Below are 20622 nucleotides of genomic sequence, written 5' to 3'. Positions count from 1 at the left end.
TTCTACAGTCTAAGGCAATATTGTTTTGAGGTGACCCAAAGACTGCCCTTGATAAGAAGATTTCTCATACAGAATTTATAATCTCTTACTCTTATTCTAGAGGCCTTCCCAAAGTTTGGCTTTCAGGTATTTAAAACTAGGGACTGAACAACAAAAATAATTTAGATTATGTACAACAAAGAATCAGCCAAGTCTTCTGTAATATATATACATTATAACTTTGGTTATAAAGTGCTACAAGACTTTACAAAGGGACATTTTTTATAAAGGGAAATTTCTATTATTTTTGGCATATGGATTTTCAACAAAAACAAAAACAATAAGGATTTTCTGGCTTTAGTACCCAGTTGGCCAGATATTTTAATTAATCTAATTATAATCCATTTCTTGGACAGTCTGGTTAATTACAGTTTTACTTTATAATAATGTATTATGATATCCTTTTCAGAGACTCTGGATAAATGGGTTACTATGAGTGCCCATCCAAAAACAAGGAGGAACACCAGGAAAAAGACTAGCGATGTTCATGATGGAAATTGTCACTTTATTATAAACATAAAACTAGATATTCTAAAAGTGACACTATTTTTGGTAAAGGATTGCAACTTAAAAACTAATGCAAAAAATTTTTTAAAATAAAAACTGATGCAATTATCAAGCTTTGTAAACTAGATTTACTGCCTAGAAAAAATAGATTACAGTTTTAGTCAGCAAGAGGGCAACAAGGCTAATATCTAATATCTATAGATGTAACTTCTCCCAGATACGTCTTCTAAATTCTTGAAAAGCACAAGGTAGGAAAATTGTCTAAATAAAATTATTTAATACTACATTAAAAAATGTTCTAAATTAACATGAGGAGGGTGCACAGTGAAAAATGGTCCTACAAAAAAGTAACCCTTGACTTGAAACTTCACTCTTCTTATAACAGATTCGAATTGCCAACGCCTTTGTACTCAACCCTGAAATCCTTTCACAAACATGGTAAAGCATTACACTGCATGGTGTATGGAGATGGTAGCAATCAACAGAGCCAAAGAGGATCCACAGTTTAGGATGTGTCTCTGAGTATTCACTGGCACGCCCACTCCAGCGCTCTATCAAGTTCCAATCAGTCATGTTACTATCCTATTTGGGTAGGGTTTGCTGCTGAAACATCATCCATTATGATCTTTGCCAGGCAAGGAGATCTGCAACAGTTATTTTCACAGAAGAACTGATACTTACAGCTGAGTCCTACCAGTATTAAGATAAACAGGATCATGCAGATGATTAGGCAGATTAGGCTTCTTAAAAGCCTAATACAGTGAAAAAGAAACTTCAGTTACTCCTTCTAACTAAAGCCCGCTTGGTCTTAATTAAGATTACATTTTTTCTTACCTTTTTTAAAAGTGTTTCGCCTAGTATTTGATTCCCAAGCGTCTGTATTTATCTGTCATCACTGTTAATGTCCATGTTACACTGAGACTTCAGGTATTACTTATTTATATGGTTGTACTAGCACAACTTGATATCTGTGAAGGGAAACCACAATATAGTCACTATGGATGTGTTACTGTTTACAGATTTGTGGATAAAACTGATAATATTTCTTAACACACCACACACTGCATTTTCTAATAAATTTCACAAATAATTCCTTATATTTAGCTACAAAATATGTGTTATTTTTTAGCAGACTAAGATGATTTGTTAATACTCTTACAAATGCTTCTCACAGCACCCACATAAAATATTCCAAATTTAATTCTAAATTAAAATTCTTACAAGTTTTAGAGCTCCTTAGATTCCTTTTCTGACTACCAATGTAGACATACAGATATATCTGTAATTTCTCAGACATTAACAGAAAAGTACTTTTTTGTGTTTTATAACAATATTAGGGAATAAATCTAGAAAGCTTAAGAATGCAGTAAAAAAGATCATGACTTTCCCCTAAATGTGACTTTAAAACATTCTATGTCTTTTAAAGTAACATTTTTGTCTTGGTTAGATTATCCCTCTGTGACTAATTTGACCATGTTATTTTGAATATAAATAGAAAATAAATGTGACAAAATAAGTGAAGAAACAAATCCAGATGTAGCTGTACAAACGTTCCTTTAAAAAAAGTCAGCTTCTTAAAAACATACACATGGTTGTAGGTTACAAGTCTGAGAAACACATCAATATTCTTACAATGATAATGAAAAGCATTATATAAAACTTTAAGTCATTTCTACCCATTTATTATTGGAAAAATAAGCTAAAAAAAGTCATATATATGTCAAAGAAATCTATCAATGGCATTCTAAAATGATTCAGCATGGTGTACCATTCCAAATTCCTGTATAATAAAAAGAAAGAGTAAAAATCTACACAGAAAATGCAGATAGCCTTACATCTGTTTTGTGGATAAAATTTGTTACTGGAGTTGTCAACCTGACAGATGTTCTCAGTGAAAAGTTTCACTAAAATACAGTAGAAAACTAACATAATGTCAATTATATTTAAATATTTTTTAATTGGAGGAAAAAAAACACAATAGACAGCGATTAAGAAATACTAATATCTATCCTCAAACACTTCATTCCTATTATTTGTTTTCTTTTTTTTTTTCCCCCACCGCTCCACACGTCTTGTGGGATCCTAGTTCCCCGACCAGGGATTGAACCTGGGTCCCCTGCAGTGGAAGCGCAGAGTCCTAACCACTGGACCGCCAGTGCATTCTCTCATTTGTTTTCAAATGTTAAAAAAGACTTTAGGAAATGCCATAAAAAATTAATACAGATCTAGGTATTCCTAAATTTAAAAGTTGATATAAATTCTCTTGTAACAAGCAAGGAGTTAAAGTAGTCAAAACTCTTCTTATATTCCCTACATAGCAGTCTTCATTTCATTCACTATACATTTCATATTTAAGATTCTGCACAAATACTGTATGCTTTCTGGAGCAGAGAAGCTACTTAGAATTGTGACAAGCTACAATAATTTTTAAATTTGAACTATTTAAATATAGTAACTTACTTCCAGAAGTTTAAAAAACTTAGCTACTTTGTCTTTTGAAAAGCATACAAAATAGAAAACAAACCATTTAAATCCCATTCCTAAGGCCTTATTTATTCTTTGCCACAGAGCTTTGCTTGTTTTCACGTACTAACAAAATTCATTGACTATTCAAGAATTCCAAAAGCAAATCCAGAAACCAATCTTTACTGAAAAGAATTACTTTTCCTACCATTTGCAGTCTAACACTAGTACTACTGTGTTAAACAGATTACGGATCTCAGATTCATGGCACATATGAAATCACTTCAAAAGACTACAGAAAATCTCACTAGAAAATATATCAGTTCTACTAATATAGCAAAGTTATAAGCCACACAACATACTATAAAAGTAAAACTGTGACATCCAAGCTAAATGCAATCTAAATTATAAGACACTGAATTTTTTCTTTTTTAGTTTTATAAGACCTTGGGGGAAAAAACTCAGAACAAAGGTTATAATATAGATTCATATTTCACACCCAATTCTTCAGTTGTTATAAGCAAAAATACTGAACACATGCACTGCACTACACTATGGCTTTAAGTGATTTTAAAAGAAAACAGAGAGAGGGACGTTCAAAGCTGGTTGTAAAAAGCATTAAGATAATGGTCAAAGACAGAAATACTTTTCCTAGACAATTAAGTTTATCACAGTTACTTGCTATAGAGAGCTGAACCGAATTTTCACTTGGTACAAAGTATGACCAAGAAGATCACACTTTCCTGGCTCCCTAAATTGTTTGTAACCACAGGTGCAATGTCTTGGATGCCTCCTACAGATTTCAGAGATAAGCCTATTATATAGTCAACAGAAAGGAAATAGAAAGATCATCAGATTTGGTGGAAGGAGAAGGAAATATGATTCTCTACCCACCATCAATAATAACTGTTTGACCAAGAGAAAACCACTTTGCACGTCTGCGTTTCATTTCTTCACCTATAAAACAGGAGACATAATACCTGCCGACTACATCTCAGGGTTACTATGAAGTTCAGTGAGATTATACCTGCAAAGTAGGCAAACTTTAGTGTGCCTAAGAAATTCCTGGAACTAACTGCCCCAGAAATTCAGATTCAGCAGTTCTGGACATGCACACATAAATCTTTATTTTTAATTAACCACTTCAGGTCATTCCAATGTAGGGGATCCCCCAAAGATGAGGCTCACCCTTTGAAAAAAAAATTCCATCACCTTCTTCTGAAACTTTAGTGTTTGTAAGCATTATCCTAGGGGCTTATTTAAAATACAAATTTTTAAACCTCATCCTTAGAAATTCAGATTCAATAAAGTTGGGGCAGGACACAGAATTCTCATTTTTATCAAACACTACAGGTGACTGAGATGTAAATGGCTCATGACCCATCCTTTTACAAACCCTGAACTAGATTCTTCCCCCTACACGTTTCTCAAATCGTTCCCCACCTCTCTAGTGTCATCCATGACTAACATTAGGCCTTCATCACTTCTCACTTGAACTAACCCACATGACTTGTAATTGGTCCCTCTACTTTAAGTCTTGTCCCTTACAATTGCATGGTCTACAGCGGGGTCTAAAGTGCACATTTCTGTCACTCTCTTATCTAAAACCCTTCCAAGGGACTTCCGCTTCTGGCCAAGACAGGGTAACAGAGATGAGATTTACGTTCCTATCCGAAACAACTAAAAATCTGGGCAAAATGTATGAAAATGTTTTTCAGACACTGGAAACCAGACAATATAGGAGAGTGATCGATGAAAGAGAAGAAACAAATAAAGCAAAGCCCCAGCTTCCTGCTTGGAGAGTTTCCAAGCTTCAGAGTGAGGAGGGTGATCCCAAGGCAAAGCAGTCTCCCTGATTTAAGAAAGTGAAGCACAGAGTGTGGGGAGACCCAAGTAGCTAAGGTTCCCAGAACACTTGTACCAGAGAGGAGGCAGCTTCAGAGAGAGCAAGTAAGACCTCAGGAGATCTGCAGAGATCCTCCTCAAGTCTTGAGCTGAGCACTGATCAGTATATGCAGTGTATCCAAGGCCTGGAAAACCACTCTTACCCATAGCCAGGGGTATGCTAGAAAATGTGTAACAACTAAGGGCAGTTGGTGGTTTACAGTTCCTGGTTTGCAGGGTTACCAATGACTCTGGTGTGAATACTCCTACCCATGGCCAATTTCAAGCTATCAAGGAATATCACTGAGTGAAAGATGGGAAGAGATACATGGTAGCACATTAAACATTACAGAATATTTCTAAAATAGTGATATAATAAATTACCACCAAAGCATCAAAATAGTAATAAGTAATACTATAATTTGGAAGTAATGAGTTTTGAGTATTTATCACCTTTATTCTTAATATAATTGATTTAACTGTAACTATATATAATTTAATTCTATTAAGAATTAAGCCAGCTCACAAACTTCCCGATATTTTGAAAACTGGCCCTCACAAGCTCTAGTATACCACTGCCCATGGCTCACACAAGGCCAGGAATAGTTTGTATACCTACCAGCCAGAGTAGAAAACCTCATAATTCATAAGACATCAAGTACAGTGCTCAGGAGGGCATCGCCTCAGTAGTGGGACAAAATGAGCTCTAGACTAAAGACTACTCTAGTCGCACCTAACAAAGATTAAAAGCAAACCCCAAAAGAATAAATCCATTTGCAAGGAACTTAACTGTATCCCAGAACAAAGCTGAAAAATATTTATAGGAATACAAAAACGTCCAGCACCAAACAACGCAAAATTGACAATGCCTGGCATCCAATAAAAAATTACCAGACATGCTAAGAAACAGGAAGATACTACATATAATGAGAAAATCAATCAATAAAAAAGGACACATACATGAAATATTTGCTAGGCAGGAACATTAAATCAGTTATTATAACTGTCGTTAATACATTCAGAAAGATAAATGGAAAGATTAAGCATGTTAGGTACAGATATGAAAGATATTTTTAAAAACTGATTCTTCTAGTAATGAAAAATGCTGGTTGGGATAAACAGCAGATTAGATACTGCAAAGAAAATGTCAATGAACATGAAAGCATAGCAACAGAAACTACAAAATAAAACACAGAGACAAACAAGACTGAATAAAAAAAGCATAAATGAGCTGTGAGACAACGTCAAGCGGCCTAGTAGATGGGTAACTGGAGTGCACAAAAGAAGCAGAAAAAAATGTCTGAAAAAGTAATGGCCCCAAATTTTTCAAATTTGACGGAAATTATAAACACACAGATCACAGAGACTAAACCCCAAGCACAAGAAACATGAAGAAAACCACAGCACATCATAAGCAAATTGCTTTAAACAAATTTAAAAATATATATATATATCTTAGAAGCAGACAGAGAAAAATGACACATTATATACACGGGAAGAATAAGATTAAAAGCAGACTATTCACTGGAAACAACACAGGACACAAGACAGTGAAGTTTATCTTCATACTGAAAGAAACTATCAACTGATAATTCGATAGTTTTTGAAAGATATGTTCTCTAAGGTGAAATAAAGATGATTTCAAATGGTAAATGTTGGAAGATGCCATCACCAACAGAAATAAACTATAGGAAATGTTAGGGGACTTCCCTGGCGGTCCAGTGGTTAAGACTCTGCGCTTCCACTGCAGGGGACGTGGGTTCAATCCCTGGTTAGGGAACTAAGATCCTGCATGCTGCGTGGTGCAGCCCCTACCCCCACAAAAAAAATGTTAAAAGAAGTTCTTCAGGCAGAAGAAAAAAGATACTGGTTGGAACTCTGGATCTAACCAAATGAATGAAAAGCACCAGAAATGGAAAATGAGGGTAAATCTAAAAGAGTTTTCCCCTTAGTTGTTATATCTCTTTAAAAGATAATTGGGACTTCCCAGGTGGTGCAGTGGTTAAGAATCCCCTGCCAATGCAGGGGACACGGGTTCGAGCCCTGGGCCGGGAAGATCCCACATGCCTCGGAGCAACTAAGCCCGTGCACCACAACTACTGAAGCCCGCGTGCCTAGAGCCTGTGCTCCGCACCCAGAGAAGCCACCGCAACTAGAGATAGCCCGTACGCAGCAACAAAGACTCAATGCAGCCAAAAATGAATAAATAAATAAATAAATTTATTTTAAAAAAAAAAAGATAATTGCCTATTTAAAACAAAATAATACCAATATACTGTGAAGTTTATAACATGCACAGAAGTAAAAGGTAATAATAGCACAACAACCAGGAAGGTAATAATAGCACAACAACCAGGAAGGTAATAATAGCACAACAACCAGGTAATAATAGCACAACAACAACCTTACAACAATACAATGTTGTAAGGTTCTTATACTACATGTGAAGTGGTATAATATAATTTCAAGATACTCTGTGATAAGTTAAAGATGTAGACTATGAACCCTAAAAGCAATCACTTGCAAAAAAAAAAGATGATAGTTAATAAGCCAACAAAAGAAATAAAACATAAAAAAGAAAAAATACTAAATCCAAACGAAGGCAGAATAGAGGGAAAAGAGAACAAAGACAATATAGGAAAAAATTTTAAACAATAGCAAGGTAGTAGGTTTAAACTTAAATACAGCTAATGTAAATGGTCTAAAATCAGTTTTAAAATAGTTATTTGGAAAAAGTTGCTTGGAAAGAATAACAATCAATAAATTTTTAAAGATTCAAGTAATATAAATTAACCATGATGGAATTAAATTAGAAATCGATACTAAAAGTATATCTCAAAATCCCAAAATATCTCAAAATAAATAGCATGTTTCTAAATACCCCATGAGTCAAAGAAGAAAGAGAAATGAAGGGAGAAACTAGAAAATAGTGTAACTAAATGAAAATAAAAACACAACATATTAGCATCTGTGGGATGCAACAAAAGCAGCACTTAAAGGAAAATTTATAGCAGAAAACATTAGAAAAGAAATAACAACTCAACATAACATCGACTTCCACCTTAAGAAACTAGGGAAAAAAGAATAATATAACCTATATAAAAAAGAAAGGGAATAATAATAAAGAACAGAAATCAATGAAAACTGAAAACAGAAAAACAAAAATCAATAAAACTGATAAATCTCTTGCCAGACTGATCAGGAAAAAAATATATAAATTATTAATATTAAGAAACAAAGAGGGACTTCCCAGGTGGTCCAGTGGTTAAGAATCTGCCTTTCAATGCAGGGGACGTGGGTTCGACCCTTGGTCGGGGAACTAAGATCCCACATGCCACGGGGCAACTGAGCCTCAACTAGAGAGCCTGTGTGCCGCAACTACAGAGCTGGCGTGTTCTGGAGCCTGCATGCCACAACTAGAGAGAAGCCCACATGCCACAACAAAAGATCCCACATGCTGCAACTAAGACCCGACACAACCAAATAAATAGATAAATAAATTAAAAAAAAGAAGTGGTATAACTGTAGATTCTGTATTTAAAAGATAATTATTCCAACAAGGGAACCAAGATAAATCAATGGGGGAAAAAATAATCTTCCCCAAAAATGGTGCTAACAAAAATGGAATATCCACATGCAAGAGAAAGCTGGACACCTATTTTTGCATTACATTCAAAAATTAACTAAAAATGAATCAAAGACCCATGTGTAGGAGCTAAAATTATAATATTCTTAGAAGAAAAATAAATATAAATCCTTGTTACCTTGGATTAGACAATGGTTTCTTACACATGACCCTAAAAGCACAAGCAACCAAGGACAAATACTACACGATTCCACTTATATGAGGTAACTAAAGTAGTCAAATTCATAGAGATAGAAAATACACTGGTGGTTTCCAGAGACTAGGGAAAGAGGGTAATGGAAAGTTATTGTTTAATGCATAGAGTTACAGTTTTACAAAATCAAATTAGTTCTAGAGGTGGATGATAGTGATGACTGCCCAACAATGTGAATGTACTTAATGCCATTAAAACTGTACACTTTAGGGACTTCCCTGGTGGCGCAGTGGTTAAGAATCTGCCTGCCAATGCAGGAGACATGGGTTCGAGCCCTGGTCCGGGAAGATCCCACATGCCGCAGAGCAACTAAGCCCGTGCGCCACAACTACTGAAGCCTACACGCCTAGAGCCTGTGCTACGCAAAGGGAAGCCACTGCAATGAGAAGCCCGCGCACCGCAAGGAAGAGTAGCCCCCGCTCGCCGCAACTACAGAAAGCCCGCGCACAGCAACGAAGACCCAACGCAGCCAAAAAAACTAATTTAAAAAAAAAAAAAAGACTTTAGCCATAAAGAAGCTATGTGTTCTCAGGGAATCCTGTGCATAGCTCTTATCATACCACTGAGCACATGTGGTATTTTCCGAACTCTTCTAAAGCAAGAACTCTTAAATTATATGCTAAAGAAACAGAAGAAAGTAAAGCTGCTCTAGTTAAAAACAAGGGTAAAGTCATTGTGTGACAGTAAGCTTGCCCACCCTCCCTCAAACTATTCCCCTAGGAGTTTGAAAATTACTACTTACTATACTCTTCTATTCACTTGTATTTCATTCACCAAAACTAGTTTATAGCAAGGCCTCTCGTATCATTTCCCTGATGCTTAGAAAACATTAATTAAACATTATTACTGAGACATTACTCAAACTAAAAGTAAATATGGAGGATAAATCAGTAAGGGGAAAAATGTTTAAGAAAAGGGAAACAGTATCAATGGAGGTACTGAAACAGAAAAAGCCTTGGCATATCAGAGGAACTGAAATGAGGCCAGTGAGGCTGGACCTTAAGTGGGCAAGGGAGGAAGCATCATGAAATAAGCTTTAAAGCAGACAGGTGCCGGACCATGAAGGGCTTTGTAGGCTATGATAGGAATTTGATCTTTGGGGTTTTTTTAATTTACTTTTTAATTTTGTTATGTACTTTTAATCTGAAGTATTTATTCCATAGAAGAGTTTTAAAGAAGAGAATGACGCAATCTAATACACAGTTTTAAAAGATCATTCTGGCTGCTGTGTGAATGTGAACTCAAGAGCATAATGGGAAGGGAACAAGAGTACCCTAATAAATTTGAACAAAGGGAATAAAAGAATAAACGTTTAAGCAGGAAAGTGACTACATCCAATATTGTCACTTGTTTTCATTCATTCAACAAATACTAACTGGGACCAACTGTGGTCCCGGCACTGTTCTGGACACTGGGAAGAGGAAAGTTTCTGCTTTCACAGAGCTTACATTTTGTATAAACAATTCAACAGATAAATTATGTCAGATAAATACCACAAAAAAATAAAGCAAGATAAGACAATGAAAATGATGGGAGTGGTCAGGGGGGAATTCTCTAATGACCTAACATTTGTTTAATTAATTTTTTTATTGGAGTATAGTTGATTTACAATGTTGTGTTAGTTTCTGCTGTATGGCAAAGTGAATCAGTTATAATATACATATATACACCCTTTTTTAGATTCTATTCCCATATTGGTCATTACAGAGTATTGAGTAGAGTTCCCTGTCCTATACAGTAGGTTCTTATTAGTTATCTATTTTATATATAGTAGTGTGTATAGTAGTGTGTATATGTCAATCCCAATCTCCCAATTTATCCCACCCCTACCTTTCCCCCTTGGTAACCATAAGTTTGTTTTCTACATCTGTGACTCTATTTCTGTTTTGTAAACAGGTTCATTTGTACCATTTTTTTAGATTCCACATATAAGTGTTATCATATGACATCTGTCATTCTCTGACTTACTTCACTCAGTATGACAATCTCTAAGAATGACCTAACATTTGAATAGCGATCATGTAGGACCTGGTAGGCAATGGTAAGGACTTTGGATTTTATTCAGAGTGAGATGAAAGCCACTGGAGAATTTTAATCAAGGGAGTACCATGATCTGACATTTATTTAAAAGGATCATTCCAACAGCTCTGTGCAGAACAGACTGTAGACAGCAAGAGCAGAAACATGAAGGACAGTTCCAGAGGATGTTACTGCTATGGGAGAAATACCAGTGCATTATCAGAGGAAGTGGCAAGAAAGTAGCCACTTCAACCTAGATTTTGAAAGCAGGCCAAACCGAATTCACTATCATTAATTCTCTGGATGTGAGCTTTAAAAGAAAGTCAAAGATTCTAAGAATTACTCCTCCTCTGCTCAGGAGTACTCTGCAAGGTTCTGTCCTACTCCCTCTTTTGTTACTGCCTTCTTTCATCCTTGCACAATAACTTCAATGCTGTGGGCTCCTCAATCTATACATCAGCTTCTACATTTCCCTTCAGAGCTTCAGTTCTATATCCAACTGCCCGCTGGACTCCATAAAAACCTCAAATTCTACTTGTTCAGAAGTGAATTCACCTCTTCCCTTCAGCCCCAATACCAATACCTGGTTCCTCCATCAGAATTACTTACCTAAATGAATGATACTACAAAATACCCTACTGCCAAAACTAAAATCCTAGGAGTAACCTTTTTAATTCCTTTTTCCTCTGTCATCCAACCCACCCACCCATACCCATATCCAATCATTCATCATATTTTTTTTTTGTACATTATGTGCACTTTAGTGATGTCACAGCACAAGGGTAAGGAAGATCATTTAATCTGCTTTCTCTGACTTACGGTATATAAGTGAATGCTCTAATGTTAGTTCGAAGAAAAATTAAGGGAGTCAAATCTTCAGCAAACAAAACAATAAAGTTATAGGAGAAGGATTAATGTTTGGCAAATGGTGTTATTACGACCTACAAATACACAAGTTATCTTTTATAAACACCTATATCTAACTCCACAAAGAACATATATTCCAAGTTGTTGATAAAAATTCACATTTTCCCAATGATTTACAACCTCAACTGCACAGATGAATTATCAGTAGAAAATCTTTTGATCCCAAATACATAAACCTTTTCATTAAAACTCTTAAAAATGCTTTTTAAACAAATATATAGCACCAAATGAGAGAGTTCATTTGAATGCTGCCCATTTTACAGTGATGGAATGAAATGTGAAAGGCCATCATAATGCCTAAGGATAATTTAAAGGTCTCTATTAGTATTCCAAGTTCAAAAACTGGACTGCATCAGAAAAAAAATTAAAAGAACAAAGAAGAAAACCTCAATAGAGTTCTCCAAATTTCCCTTGAATACTATATCTATTTCTATTTTCCCAGATGCAGCATCAAAAGACTTCAACCAGAAGTATTTAAAGCTAGGTACTTTTTCATTTTGGGGTCTTTTGACCTTCTTCCCTTGGCTAGAAAGTCAATTACAATTTTGCACTTCAACTTGAAGTAAGCTCCTTACAAACAGAGGATAAAATCAGAGTATTTTTCCCTTACCAGAGGCAAAGTCTAAAGTCACTTTGTAATAGCTAAGTCAGCCAGACTCAAGGAGTCTAGTGGCTTATAAACAAACTATTAACTGTTCTTAACTACATATCAACAAAGCATGTTTATTTCTGTAGTAGAAGTTCTAGTCTACCGAGCAAATTAAAGAAACCTAGGAAGACTCGAATAAAAGATATTTGAAAACACTGGAAAACTCAAAATCAGTCTTTGAAAACATCTGTAAACATGAATCAAAGGTGATTCATCTATACGGTGTAAAGGTACCTACAGCATATATTTGAAAGGAATCTTAATATACTGGGTGTTGGGGTGGGAGGAGAGTTTTAGGTTCCAATCCAAACTAAACTACTTACTAGTTATATGACCTTGAGCAATTAACTGACACTCATTCCTCACCTGTGAAATGGGATAAAAGCATTCCTACCACACAGAATTATCCTGAGAATTAAATGAAATAATTTATATAAAGTACTCCCAGTATATATTACATAATCAATAGATACACATAACAATGACTGTTAACATGTATTATGTCCAATGCTAGGCACTATACTTTATATTCATCATCTCATTTAAAACTTTCAAAAACCTAGGGGGTGGGGGGGGGTCCTATTATTATTCCCATTTTACACATGAGAAAACTAAGCCTTGAAAAGTTCAATATTTTCTTCAACATTACACAGATAATTAAGTGGCAGAAAAGAGTCTTAACCACTTTGATACTGTGCTTTACAATAACAACTTTCTCATTATACCTTCACAATAATCTCAAAAGTATACAGGATAGGCATGATATTCATTTCCTGTAGCATATGGCAACAAACTCAAGAAACGCCTACGATCACACAACTAATAAAGCCAGAATTTGAGCCTACGTCTTATTGCTCAAACCAGAGTTCAATCTATGAGACTATGTGGCTCTCTACATTATAGTAATAATTCTATAAACACTGTGAATGAAGAACTCCTTCCAGAAGAAAACAAGAGAGGTTATATTTAATAAAGAGATGATACATGACCTATGTTAATACTTCCTCCCAATGGCTGTCAACAGTCAAATTTACCAGAAGTTAAAATATAGATTTACTGGGCTTCCCTGGTGGCGCAGTGGTTGAGAATCTGCCTGCCAAGGCAGGGGACACGGGTTCGAGCCCTGGTCTGGGAAGATCCCACATGCCGCGGAGCAACTGGGCCCGTGAGCCACAATTACTGAGCCTGCGCGTCTGGAGCCTGTGCTCCGCAACAAGAGAGGCCGCGGTAGTGAGAGGCCCGCGCACCGCGATGAAGAGTGGCCCCCACTTGCCGCAACTAGAGAAAGCCCTCACACAGAAACGAAGACCCAACACAGCCATAAATAAATAAATAAATAAAATTTTTAAAAAATATATAGATTTACTTAAGAATATCAGTAACAACATTACCCTACTTACATGAAGTCTGTGAGAATATCCCAGTGCTAATCAAAAGCAGAAGATATTTTGACAGGTCCATTACTGTTTTCTGCGTATGCTTCTTGTTTAATGAATGACATCATTTAACAGAGAACTACAAGAGAGTTTTATACTTCTTTGTAAGTCATTCAGTCTCTCCTGCAAACTCATTCCCTCTCTTTGTTCATGAAGAGGGAAAAGATTTCCATCTTTGGAAAGGTGTGAAGACTGAAGACAAGACAGCGCCTAAGGCTTGATACGAAAAGTGCCCTTCATTGTATTTATCTCCTATTTGTCTCCTAGAATAGAAAACTTAAGAGAAGCAAGCCAATTAAATAGTTAATATTGACACAACATGATCAAACAAATGATCTGTAAGATCAAAATTAAAATTGCTTCTTCTATAATTACCTATACTTTGACTGGATTTTATTCATGACAGTATTTTTAAATATTTAAAAGAAACAGCTACTTATTTTTTAACCAGAAGGGGTATGAGCAAATATGGTCATCTGATTCATGACAAAGGTAAAACTATACTACAGTGGGGAAAGAAAGGTTTTCTTTAATAGATTACAGAGGGTCAACTAGATATCCATATGGAATAAAATGTGATTTGACTACTACCTCATGCCATACACAAAAATCAATTCAGACAGACTGCGGATCTAAATGGGAAAGGTAAAAAACTTTTTAAAACTTTTTAGAAAAATTTAAAAACTTTTTAGCAGGAGAACAGCTTCATCATCTTGGAACAGGCAAAGATTTTCTTGAACAGGTCACAGAAAGCAGCATTTGAAAAAATGGACTGGGAATTTCCTGACGGTCCAGTGGTTAGGACTGCTTCCATTGCAGGGGTCGATCCCTGGTTGGGGAACTAAGATCCCCATCATGTTGCGGCCAAAAAAAACAAAAAAAGAAAAGAAAGAAAAGAAAAAAGAAAAAAAATGGATCAACTGGATTATGTTACAATTTTAGAACTTCTGTTCAGCAAAAGATACCATTAAGAGAATGAAAAGGCAATCCAGAGTGGGAAGAGATATTTGCAATGTATATTTCAATCAAAAAAGGACTCATGTTCCAATATATTTTAAAAATTCCTATTTTTAAAGAACAAGATACACACCTAATATTTTTTAAACAGGCAAAGATTTGACCACACAAAAATTGAAAGCCAATTAGCCAATAAACATGAAATGATGCTCTACTTCATTATTCATCAAGGAAACAAAAATCAAAACCATATGACTATGATTTTTTAAAAAGGCAAAACAAAAATTGACAAGACGGAATTCCCTGGCGGTTCAGTGGTTCAGACTCCAGCGCTTTCATTGCCAAGGGCCCGGGTTCAATACCTGGTCGGGGAACTAAGATCCCACAAGCCTACACTACGGCAAAAAAAAAAAAAAAAAAAATTGACCAAGAATGTGGAGCAACCAGAAATCTGATACGCTACTGGCAAGAGTGTAAACTGATATAACCACTCTGGAAAACTGTCAATATCTACAGTTCAATAAATATACACCATCTGACCCAATCATTTCAATCCTAGGTATATAGCCAATAGAAATGCATACATATGGGGGAAAAAAGAGAAATGCATGCATACGTTCATCTAAAGACATGTATAAGAACGTTCATAGCAGCACTATTTGTAACTACCTAAATGCCCATCAACAATAGATATATAACTTGTTGATTATTCACACAATGAAATAGTATACAACAATGAAAATAAGCTAAAAGTTCATGCAACAATAAAAAGCTCATAAGCATAATGTTTAGCCAAATAAGACAGACACAAAGGAGAACATACTGTATGTTTCCATTTATATAAAGTTCAAGAACAGGTAAAACTAATGTGTGTTGATACAGTTGATTTAAACATGGCTGACCCCATATATACATATATGTACACATACACACACACACACAGAGCATATGACGCAAGCAGCACCAATCACAGTTCCTCCATGAGATCTGTTTATATGGCTAATGAAATAGCCTAACAGATAGGATTTTTCTCTAGAGTAGCAAAAAATAAGGTTGAAACTCCCCGTGGCCAAGCAAAAGAAGGAAAAAGAGCCCTAAAGGGCCATCATTTAAACAGTTTGATTTAGTTCTGCCTGAAGCGAGATAAACAATCTGAACTTTTCAACTTCATAAGTCAAAAATATTCCCTTAGTTGACTGATGACTTTCAAAAAATGAAATGAGAATGCATCTATACATCATTCTGAGGTCCAAACTAGCTTGGTTGTTCATGGAACAGACTAGTTTGGAAATGATTCTTGGACTAGCAAGACTGATTCATTTCAAGATACATTAACTGAGCACGTTATGTTACTATGCACTTACCATCATTAAGATAAAATCTCAGCTCTGTACAATGGTTCACCTTCAGTAAACATTTGGAACGTAAGTATTAATAATTCAGCAAGGCCTATGTGAAATGTCTGATGTAAAGATCCCTCTATTAACTTCAATTTGTATAAATGTCTTCCTTTCAGTAATATTCCTCACTAAAACTATCTTTCAGAGCTGCCTAGCTGTACATAACATTTTGAAAATGGTTACAAATAATTACGATTGTAAGTGCTTTTTTAAAATATTAAAAACAAGTCTTACACATATTGTAAATCCACTATACTTCAGTTTTTAAAAGTCTTATATTTATAATGATTTTAAATTCAAATTCTGCAATGCTCTAGAGCGGTTATGAATTTATCAATTAGTTAAATTTAGAGAAAAGGCTAAATTTCCATTAATTTTATTCAGTGATTTTTATCTTTAAGGATGTTATGTAATGTCAGTTTCTTTAAAAGCCAGTCACGGGTAACAAATGATTACTTAACCCTTTCTAAAAGACATGTTCCATCTGTCCTAAGAATTCTCAATGGTTTTGGTCAACACAGCAATCAAGGACCAACAATGAAGACTAGGAAAAGTCTTCTAACACAACATTTTTAATCAACTATATGCCAATATAAAATTAAATTTTTCTTTAAAAGACTAGGAAAAATCTTAAAAGCAAATAAAAAAATCAACAGGAGACAAACTAAGGTAAAGAGTCATATTGAATTAGGACATTTTACCATTCTTCTCTCAGGACAGAGTCCTCCCAGAAATATTTTTTGATATCATCATCAAGGGCTGAATATCAAAATGCAAAACCCTTGAAATCTTATCAGATCTCTAGCAATTCCTCTAAGTTCTTGAATTTTTACTGTCAATTATCTCAGAGAGGACAAAATAATTTCACCAGTATACTAATCCACCTCTAAGTGGATGCTCCACCACCTCTAAGAATCTATAGAGGTTAAGGAGTTCCCAAGCTAGTTTTGATATTTCAAAAACCTAAAACTGCCATAACAAGTCTCATATAGTTGATTCTCATTATTCACAGTAGTTATGCTCCATAAAGTTGCCACAAAACACTGAATTAGCCAATACTGAACCCTTTCTCCTAAGGGAAATGCAGAGTTAAGTTCCTGCAAGCCTCTGGTCACATTTTCATCATCTGATCAATACATAACCTTGTTTTATGCATGTTTCTGTTTAAACACACCTTATTTAATATATATTGTTGATTCATTAACATTGAACTTACAGCCAACAGCACTGTAACTAGTACTAAAATGAAACTTGTTTAACACATATTTTCTATTTTCTCTGTAAGATACATCACAACCTTATTGCACTTAGGAACACTAGACAGCACTTCAGCACGACACTTGGAGGTCACTTTAAACAGCAAAATCTCACCCCAAAAAACACAAAAATGTGAAAGACATGGCACTAAATAGACCATGAAAAGAACACTGTTTACAGTATGTGAGCTGAAAGAAGGCAGGTCATGACCTTGTTCAACCTCAGTTACGAACATGTGCCTTGGGCAACTCAAATTTTTCACCACTCTGCACGTCTGTGAATGACCATGAAAGCTCCAGGAGTATTGATTTTGGTGTTACAAACAAATTTTAGCAAGTAGGTGAATTCATAAATACAAAACCTGCAAATAATGAAAATCAACCATATTTACATTCTTATCAGTCTACCTGTTTCTTGACTAGAAAGTTATATGGCCACATTAGTTATCTCAGTGCTGATTGTAAGTATTAAGAATGCAATTTTTTTAGTAAAAACCTTTGAAAATATAGATTAGAGGGGAAATAATAAATGAGAAGTTTTATAGGGAAAGAGTTGGCAACTGTTATCCAGAAAATACACATACCTAAAAAACACATAGAAGATAATCATATCTTAATTCTATTTTTCTGCCTAAGAAATTTTAATGTGCTAATATAATTGACCTAAACTAGGATCATGTGTTTAGAACACATGATACTGCAAAAACATGGTAAAGCATTCTCACAAGCATAGAGCACAGTATACAACTGCAGGCTTCTGGACTTCAATTTACTGTTACATCAGTGTGGAACACTTTTCTGGTTAATTCCCTCACTTCTTTCAGTCCTCTGCTCAGATATCACTGTATCAGGCTTCCCTGACCACCTACACATGATATTCCCTGATAGCCACTCCTTGCCTCCACACAACCACAATCTCCATCCCCTTTACCCTACTTCCAGTTTTTTTGACAGCACTTATCACTATCTGACATATGTTTAAATCATATGAAACTTCTAGTTTAGTAGGTCAAAAATGATCAAATAACAGCCTTTTAATAAGGTTCAATGGAATATTTGCTTGCTACCTCCCACAACTTAAATATAATCTCCACTAGAAGGACTTTGTCTGTTTTCTTCTCTTTTATAATCCAGAGCCTAGTCAGAGCTTGATGACCAATACTATTTGTTAAATGAATAATTACTATACAATCATTATTAGACACATCCTTAATATAAAGTACAAATATAGCTTAACCCATTTCAACAACCACTTAATATACTAGTGTATTCCTTTCCATTCCTATTTATATGTGCATTTTTTAAGTCAAAATTCACATTCATATTCTTAATTTTACATCCTGCCTCACACAGACTTAACATGTCACACGGTTAAGTCTTAAAATTGTTAATGGATATAGAAAAACCTTGTAAGTAGTCCCTAATTCAATCATATCCATTCTGTTAGGACATTTAGACTACTTCTGATATTTTATTATTGATTATAAATAACCCTTTGATGAATGTCCTTGTACATTCTGTACATTTCTGCATCCCTGACTACTTGTTTAAAACAGACTTATCGGGTCCTAGGATGTGAACTTTTTTAGGGTTGTGATGAACACCGTCAAGTTGCTTTTAAGATAAAGCTTTTATATTTTTATATTTTATACTTGTTAATATAAAGCTGCATATGTTAAAACTTCTAAATTTAAGGTGACTACAAAACAATGCATTAAAATATCCTTATTAAGCATATTTTATATAGAAAGGTGGCTTATACTACAATAATTTGCTATCACTTGATGTAGCTTTAAGTGTTTTAATGTTACTAATGAAAGACGATTTTAGATTTAGGCTAACCAATTTATTATTCCATTTAATGTTTTCTAATAAACCTAATCAACTTTTTTAAATTTTAAAAAAGTTTAATCTGATATTCTGATTTAAAAAAGAAAAAACTGCATTTCAAAGAAAGTGTGTGGCAGTGAAGAAGGTCTAAGATTTTTTTTTTTCCCAATTCCTGCACATCTTGGAGAAAAAACAAAAACAAAAAACTGAAGATGGCGTGTCATAAACATGGCAGAAATCAATAAAGGTTAAAAGGGACACTTGCTAGAAGTTCTGTGAAGGCGTTCTGATATTCTGCTCAAGGCTACAGAATGGTTATAAATACTGATTCTAAGGTATTTCAATTTACCTAAGGAATATTTTCTTATCTGAAAAACCACAGAGTAACTTGACATTGAGGCAGCAATGTTTATCAGAGAAACACATAGGTGCCGAATGCCAAATGGCTGATTATCAGAACTTCAGACTAAACATATCTCTCAGGAACCACTGCCAAATGCCAGTTCACTCCATTGTTTTAAGGTCATGGCCCAACTGCCCACTGTTAAGAAACCCCAGTGTAAAAGATTATTTACCAAGGAACACAGGACATCGGGGGGAAAAAAAGATGTCAAGTGTCATCAAGCTTCCCTACTAAAAGACAGAGTTTTACTCTGTTCTCCTTTATCACGTCTAATTTCTGGTTTTAATATCAAACGCTTATCACTAAAGTCTTTTTATCTTTTTTTTTTTTCCTGTCCTGCCTATTTCCCTATTACCTGTTGGTTTCAAGTGAGAGAAATCCAAACTCAAACGGGTATAAGCAAACAAAGAAAATTACTGACTTAGTAACTGAATGACCTAGGGGTAGATTTAGCTAAGGTACAGGGATTCGATGTCATTAAAATCCAGTTTTTACTCCACTTTTAGCTCCATTTTTGGATATTTAACATTCAAACATATTTATTGAGTATCTACTTTGTTTTAGATGTTGTGGAAGCAGTGGAAATAAGACAGGTAAGGAAGGTCCCTACTTTTATTGAGTTTACACTCCAGTAACAGTAAAGTCTTGAGATTCACTCTGATTGGACTAACTTCAGTCATGTGCTCATCTCTCATGAACCAATCACTTGGCCAGTGGTGAGCTGATCCGGCTTTAGCCTGGATAATATACTCCACCCCTAGGACTAGGGATGGGCCTGCACTGGATCACATTAATGTCCTTTATCTTTTTATACCTCTCTTTCTACAATAATACCCCTTTTCCCAATCAGTATGTTCATCAAAATCTTATAGAAAACACCTAAATTGGATATTCCAAATTAAACCCTGCTTTATAACTAAACCACTTCTGATGATTTTATTTTTCACTAAAAAAAGTTTTATCTTTATCCAGAAGAAATAAATTAATGTAATTTTTGTTCATTTCTCCAGAAA

General features: G+C 35.0%; 1 protein-coding gene across 5 annotated transcripts in view; it reads right to left on the bottom strand.

Annotated features, from left to right (window-relative positions):
• ZZZ3 (zinc finger ZZ-type containing 3) overlaps positions 1 to 20622 on the bottom strand; it is a 113047-nt gene that overhangs the window by 73933 nt on the left and 18492 nt on the right. For 4 of the 5 annotated variants that reach the window (XM_061184001.1, XM_061184000.1, XM_061184002.1 and 1 more), the window contains exon 2: positions 1381 to 1514. The exons of the other annotated variant lie outside the window; for it this stretch is intronic. The gene's annotated coding sequence lies outside the window, so the exon portion shown is untranslated. The remainder of the gene's footprint in view (positions 1 to 1380; positions 1515 to 20622) is intronic. 5 annotated transcript variants of the gene reach the window in all.

This window comes from Eubalaena glacialis, chromosome 3, assembly GCF_028564815.1.
Source record: "Eubalaena glacialis isolate mEubGla1 chromosome 3, mEubGla1.1.hap2.+ XY, whole genome shotgun sequence".
In the NCBI taxonomy this organism is placed as follows: Eukaryota; Metazoa; Chordata; class Mammalia; order Artiodactyla; family Balaenidae; genus Eubalaena; species Eubalaena glacialis.
The sequence above is the reverse complement of the archived record's forward strand: the minus strand, read 5'-3'. Positions and strand labels throughout refer to the sequence as shown.